We start from the raw sequence: 8,352 nt of genomic DNA, 5'->3' as shown, positions 1-8,352 counted from the left end.
GACGCGCATTCTTTTTCTTTCTTATTTCTCGACGCTTTAGTTTTTAGGACTTAGAAATTTTCTCTATTTCTTATCTAATATCTCAAACGGAAAGAAAAATTATTTAAGTGGTTAAATTAATGGACGTTGACAATTTTCTGCTTCGTAGTAATAGTTGGATTTGTTAGTGGCTGAGTTGTGAGCTTCCGATTTAAAGGGTTCTGGCTCCCTGCTGCATCTTTTGGCTATTCGAAACGTGGGCAAAAGCAGAAAAGTCTATTAATTGGACAACTTATATAAGTTTTTCTATTTTTATAACTAATAGGATAATTAGTAAATGCACCACATTGTAGCTAAAATTTGGCCATCGCAATAAAATAGAAAATTTTGAAAACAAGGCTATGGAAACTCTTTTTGATATCCAAAATCAATTAAATCAATACTCTCAAACGGGTGTTGATGACAATTCGTTCGGTCAATCTTGGATCACGAATGACGAAACAATAACTGGTTGTGAAATCTGTGGAGATTATCACTCAACATGGGAATATTATTATTACGTTCCTATGGAAAATTACGCACCCACGGAACCTGAATGGAACGATTATGAAGAATACAATTCAAATTGGGATTATTTCCAAGAATATATCCAAACTCAACAACCAGAAGACGAGGAAAATTATGTGTCGGAAAATTCTTTAGATTATATGAAAATCAAACTCGAAGAACTCGATGCTCAAAATGAACAAATGAGAGAGTTTGTAAATAGACAAGCTGAAACTCTATCAGATTACACACCTGTTGATCTGAGGAGTCGTGTGCAAGAAAATCTCATATCATCGAATTTTGATGAATTCGAGAGCTCTGAAATCACCAACTATCCCGATGATACTTTTTATTCAGCTTTACCAATTTCACAACATATCGACACATTAGCCTCTACCGACGAAATCATCGATCCATCTATGGATGAAGAAGAAGTAAGGAAGACAAATTTGTACTCTTGGAAAAACGATAACGTTGAAAATTTTACCCCCAAGACCAAAGTGGTGGGACCGATAAGTACCGTTAATGAAGAAGAATCTACTTCGATCCCGAAATTCACCATTCAACAACCTTCCAACCCAATATTCTCAATAGACGAGTCATCTACCGAAGATGAACTACGAGCTTTAATAGATAATGACACCTCGGATTTCACCCAAATGGGTAATAGAGGTGAAAACTTTGATCCCAAGAATAAACGGAAGGAAATGTTAGGAATTATCGACCCTATAGTATGTATGTCGGTGTATATCGATCCATTTGACCAAGAACCAGAAAAGAGATATATCCATTTACTAAAAGCTACACTTAAAAAAGAATTAAGTAGTGACAATCGGGCGAGTCTAAACTTTAAACCCATTTATATATTTTATACCACCCGAGATGTAAATAACTGGCTCACTATTCTAATTCGTGGAACTTATTCTACCAACTTCACATGTCGTCAGCTAAGTGTGGGGAAGTCTAACCCCACTTAACGTTAAATTAGGGGTTCGGGTTAGTATATAACTCGTTAATAAACATGCATAATAAATTAGGGTAAAAGACGCATTTTTAAAAATTATCAAACAGTTCATAAAAGCAACCGTTTTTGAAGGAAAACATGTGTGATAAAACAAGAAGGAATGAACGATGAGGTGCACCATCTATCATCCTGCAATTTTATGGTATCTTTAACTACTTTCTACACTAATCAGCCTCATGAATTTATAATTATAGTCCGATTTCATGCAATTGAGGGCATTGCATGATCTCAAGTGTGGGGAAGGGTTATAAATTCTCTCGGGTTTGCACTTATTTTATTTGCCAAATTTTGTGAAAATTTGAAAAAATTTCAACTAAATGAATTCAAAATCATGTTTATACATATTTATGAACGATGAAAACTAGGTGTTAATACCGAAATTATCGTTACCTCGAAAAGGACATAAATTGAGAAACAACTAAAATGCTTAAATTTATTTATTAGGATATAAAAAGACTCATGAAAAAAGCCAAGTGTGGGGAGAATATACCAAGTTATTCAATAAAAAATTATCTATCACATGTTTCTGTAAAGTTTATTGCAGGTGCTTTTGTTTTGGACTAAATTAACTGTTTTACCCGATTTACTGTAATGAAAGATGGATCTACACGATGAATCAATTCCATAATTAAAAGGAAGTAAAGTCTTCCGAAAAAGACACGCGCTTCTTGATTTAGGTCAAGAAGTTGTCGTCCAGACCAGCTGTAGGTTGACGAAAAATCTAGAAAAGTCATCTCTAAAATCAGCAGGAAATCCACGGACCTCAGCATCAAACAGGGTCGCCATGTGGTCAGATTTATCCTAACCATGAGAAGGATTTATCTCGTACAATGGGGGGCACCGTGCAAATTAGCTTGATAAGACTAATGAATCAGATCCCCAGAAAGGATAATCTCCTTAAAGATTAAAAATCAGCTTTTAAGACTGATATTACTCAATCCTTGAGATTGACCTTAAAGATTGAGAATTACAAACTCATGGAATTCGATGATATCTAAACTCGAGCTTGAACGAGAAAATATTTTGATCAAATTAAAACCGATTTGTTTTCTGAAAACCTATTTTCAATGCGTTCATTACCATTGAATGTAAAATCCTAGGAATTCACCTGGAATTCATTAGGTCACCTGAACCAAATCGGGTGTCAACCGTAAGAACGGTGGTTGCATAGCATGGTCGAAGACAGGACCTTGTGCCAGACCGAAAAATTATAAGGGTGAGCTTTACTATTGCTCCTACAAAGGATAGTAATAGCATCCGACACGTTTGTGGACCATAATCAAATGCATGTCATTAGACATTGCCTTAACAGTTTCTTGTTCATCGCTTTCCTTTACAACCGGACGGTAGTTTACCGAAAGGTAATATACGGAGCAAGTATACTGGACGTGTTGCTTTCCTAATACAAGGTTAGCAAGTGGGTAACACAAAACCGCAAGTTTTGAGCTAAAATTTTCAAATCTGAAACCCACAAAACCCACACAAAAAAATCATTTTGCGAACACCGGTAAAGGGTTATTCCGAAAAACTTATCTAGGGTAAAAGCTAGATTAAATTTTCAAAAAGATCAAATGTTTTCAAAGATCCAATTTCCTTAAGGATCTACATTTTCATAGTCATGTGGGACTGTAAACCGCCTTTCAAATGTGCACTTTGCTTTAGAAACCGAAAGTAAATCGACTATTTGATTGCAAGTGTCGTTGACCTAAACCCGAGGCAACTGTGGATGACACACCCACCTTTAACCATGGTTCTATCGTTACTATCATTGTTTATACCACCATATCAAAATCACTGATGTACAAAGTGTGATGAATAAAAAAGTGATTCATGTATGTTTTTATTTCAAGTTCTGTATTGCTTAAGGACAAGCAACGCTCAAGTGTGGGGATATTTGATAAGGCTAAAAAGGAACATATATTTCATAGCAATATCCCTCCTAAATAATAGGTTTTCATATGTAATTGTATTATATTTTCATTGTAATTGTTTAAATAAATAAGTGCAAAGATAAAAGGCGAAAACGAAGATTTGAAGACACAAACGTCCAAAAAGTTCAAATGTACAAGATACAATTCAAAAGGTTCAATTTATTGATGAGAAACGTCTAAAAATGACAAGAGTACAAGTTAGAAAACGCAAAGTACAAGATATTAAATTGTACGCAAGGACGTTCGAAAATCCGGAACCGGGACATGAGTCAACTATCAACGCCCGACGCAACGGACCAAAAATTACAAGTCAACTATGCACAAGAATATAATATAATATTTAAATAATTATATAAATTATTTATATATTATATATATTTAAAAATTATGTCGACAAGCTATGAGACAAATGATCCTGAGCTGGATTTTCAAACTCCATGACTCGCGGAGTTTGAAGGCCAAAAACTCCACGACTCGCGGAGCTGTCAGAAATCAAAACTCCTATAAAAGGCCATGCATTCTGCCGAGTAAAAATATAAAAAAATAATAATAATAATACTCTGTAATAAATAAATATATATATATATATAATATAGGGTAGTTTTATATTAGATTAGTTCGGGTTATGTAAAGGTTATTTTACGGGTTTTTGAAGTCGAAATTCTGTCCGTGTAACACTACGCGATAAATACTCAATGTAAGTTATGTTCTCCTTTTTAAATTAATGTCTCGTACTTAAGTTATTATTATGCTTATTTGAGCCAAAGTAATCATGATGTTGGACTAAATATTAAAGACGGGGTAATTGGGCTTTGTACCATAATTGGGGTTTGGACAAAAGAACGACACTTGTGGAAATTAGACTATGGGCTATTAATGGGCTTTATATTTGTTTAACTAAATGATAGTTTGTTAATTTTAATATAAAGATTTACAATTGGACGTACCTATAAATAACCACATACACTCGATCGGACACGATGGGCGGGGTATTTATATGTACGAATAATCGTTCATTTAACCGGACACGGGAATGGATTAATAGTCACTAGAATTATTAAAACATGGGTGAAATTATGTACAAGGACACTTGGCATAATTGATAACAAAGTATTAAAACCTTGGGTTACACACAGTCGATATCCTGATGTAATTATTAAACAAAGTAATAAAACCTTGTTACAGTTTAAGTCCCCAATTAGTTAGAATATTTGACTTCGGGTGTAAGGATAATTTGACGAGGACACTCGCACTTTAAATTTATGACCGATGGACTGTTATGGAAAAAAACCAGACGGACATATTAAATAATCCAGGACAAAGGACAATTAACCCATGGGCATAAAACTTAAAATCAACACGTCAAACATCATGGTTACGGAAGCTTAAATAAGCATAATATATTTTATTTCATATTTCCTCGTACTTTTATTTATTGTCATTTTAATTATTGTTATTTATTTTATATTGTTAGCTAAATATCGTCATTTACTTTACGCTTCGCTTAAAATATAAATCGACAAACCGGTCATTAAACGGTAAACCCCCTTTTATATATTATTATATATATTTATATATTTTGTACAAATATAGTTGTTTAAAAATATATTGTGCAATAAGCCCGCTCCCTGTGGAACGAACCGGACTTACTAAAAAATATACTACTCTACGATTAGGTACACTGCCTATAGTGTTGTAGCAAGGTTTAGGTATATCCATTTTGTAAATAAATAATTAAAACTTGTGTAGTTTGTATCACTTTTCGTATCAAAAATATAATATTATTTCGTACCCCCACGCTACCACAACACATGTTATTGTAATTGTTTCAATTTGTTATTTTGCTAACACTAATGCATATTTGGATGCACAAATTTTGTGTTTAATGTGTTTTGCAGAGATTTACAGATACTGATGGTGCAACATCATCATCTAGACAACCACAACCAGAACCTGAACCTGAAATGCAATATGGACCTGAACAAGAACCACAACAGGAACCACAACAACAGCCTGATCTACACGTACCTTAATATGATCCGCTACAATTTGTTGATACCTTCACAGTAATTCCGATGCATCCACCAGTAGAATACCCAACAATTCCTGAACACACGTTGTATCCTAATCTGAGATTCGATAGAAGCTGGAGAGATTACCCATCATATCAAAGTAATAAATTCAAACTGCTACCGAAAAATGTATAGGTGCCAAGAGTAATCGATTGAGATCCTTTGGAAAGGGTCCAACTAGCTAACCGAGTTAGACTCCATCTGATCCAAAGATATGGCAGTTCTTTTTTTCCCGATTGGGAACGTCTATTCACCATTCGTAGACCTGTATATAAGGAATGGTGTGTTGAGCTGATGAGTACTATAACGTTAAATGTAGATGTAGATAGGTTAGATGATAGAAGTTTTCTTAGGTTTATACTTGGCCGTAGGATGTACAGGATGCCCATGCTGGACATGGCCTGGGCATTACAGATTTACACTCTTAGTGAATTGCTACTACCCGATTGTATGAATTTGATTTATCGTGGTGAAAGGGTAGATAGGAATTTTGACGCGAACGCCATCTGGAGGCGTATGTCAAACTATAATGTTTTTACACTGGGAGGAAAACACTCCTACTTACATATTAACAAAGCCGAGCTTCGTATAATTCATAGATTTTTGGCTAACTCGATTACACTGAGAGGTCACAACAAGGATAAAATGACCTTACATGATTTATTTTACCTAAAGTGTATTCGAGACTCAAGAAGCTTTGTTAATATCCCCTACTGTGTTAGTTTTTATTTGTCAAAAATGGTGGAAGGAATACAGGAAGGGGGATAATTGGAGGAGGTATTTTTGTTACTCTCATTGGAGAGTACTTAGGTGTAGATAGGAACCAAGGGGGTCCACTTTTAGAATGTAGGGAACAGGTCGAGCCTTTAGGATTGAAGGTTTATGCGGGTGCTAAGGTATTAAAGAGTAGACGCAATCAGCCAGTACCCTATGAAGGTAATCATCCTCAGGTAGAGAGAGGTTCAGACGAGGAAATGGAGGAAGCGGATGACATTAGGGATGTCATTCGGGAGGCTATGACTGACGTCTACCAGCATATAGATAAGGTAGATATGACAAACGCGGAGAGATTTCGTCGGATGGAGCAGTGGCAAGCCCGGAATGATTACGAGCATTCCAGGCAACGACAACATGATAGATGAGACTATCATCAGCGTCAGATTATGAGCCGGCTGTCACCTCAGGATCACTACGTTCCGACCTGACCCGTTTACTATCCTCCACACCAGCCCGAGATGAGACCACCATATACTCTCTACGACCCTAACCAGGCCTACCAGTACACCTATCACCAAGCATGGAACCTGGACGATTCATGAACTAGAACCCCTATCCAGATTGATATAGTTCCAGTTGGTGATTTCTATGATTTTTATCTTTTTATTATTTTTATTTATTTTTAAACATATGATATTGTGATACATTAATGTATTGTTTAATATTTTTACTAATATTTCATATTTGATTTGAAAGTGGGATTTTAAGTCCCATTTCAAATTACCATGCATGTTTATATTTGTATTGTATGTATTTTATTTCATGTACACAACAGGGTAAAACAACGCATTTTCAAAGACTGGCATTAAGTTCAGCAAAAGCTAATACTTTTGACGACAAAACAAAAAACAAATGTGATGTAACAACAAGACGGAATGAACAAATGATGTGCACCATTTATCATTCAGCAAACAAACACCAATATATTTGGAAACTTTGGTAAAATTTAATCATTTTTCTACGCTAAACACCCTCAATAATTTAAATTGTTACCGATTTCTTGCAAATGAGGGCATTGCAAGATCTTAAGTGTGGGAAGGGGTTAAATTCTTTCGCAATTTTAAAATTTTTTGACTTATCATTAGAAATACTAGTAACGCAGTAGTTGTATTAGAATCTAGTGCTCTCTGATAATAAAGAACAGCCCTAGTCTTATATACTGACTACCCAATTCTAGTAAAATTTTTCAAAATTTTCAATTAAATGAATTCAAAATCATGTTTATACATATTTATGAACGATAAAACTAGGTGTTAACACCAAAATTATTGTTACCTTGGAAAGGACATAAATTGAGAAATAAACCAAAATGTTAGAATTCATTTAAAATGGAATAGAGGACAATAAAAAGGCAAATAAAAGAAAATAAAAAGCCAAGTGTGGGAAAAATTTACCAAGTTATTTTGAACATATCACATATTTCTGTAACAAATAATTGAAGATACTTTTGCTTTGGACTAATTTAATCAGTTTTACCCAATTTACTGTAATATATTTGAAAGAAAGATGGATCTACACGATGAATCAATTCCATCATTAAAAGGAAGTAAAGTCTTCCGAAAAAGACACGCGCTTCTTGATTTAGGTCATGAAGTTGTCGTCCAGACCAGCTGTAGGTTGACGAAAAATTTAGAAAAGTCATCACTAAAATCAGCAGGAAATCCACGGACCTCAGCATCAAATAGGGTCACCAAGTGGTCAGACTTATCCTAACCATGAGAGGATCTGTCTCGTAAAATGGGGAGAGCGCCATGCAAATTAGCTTGATAAGACTAATGAATCAGACCCCCAGTAAGGATAATCTCCTTAAAGATTAAAAATCAGCTTTTAAGCCTGATATTACTCAATCCTAGAGATTGACTTTAAAGATTGAGAATTACAAACTCATGGAATTCGATGATATCTAAACTCGAGCTTGAACGAGAAAATATTTTGATCAAAATTACAAACCAATTTGTTTTATGAAAACCCATTTTCAATGCGTTCGTTACCATTAAACGTAAAATCCTAGGAATTCACCTAG

This window comes from Rutidosis leptorrhynchoides, chromosome 3 (assembly GCF_046630445.1).
Source record: "Rutidosis leptorrhynchoides isolate AG116_Rl617_1_P2 chromosome 3, CSIRO_AGI_Rlap_v1, whole genome shotgun sequence".
Classification (NCBI taxonomy): domain Eukaryota; kingdom Viridiplantae; phylum Streptophyta; class Magnoliopsida; order Asterales; family Asteraceae; genus Rutidosis; species Rutidosis leptorrhynchoides.
This window is presented reverse-complemented; position numbering follows the sequence as displayed.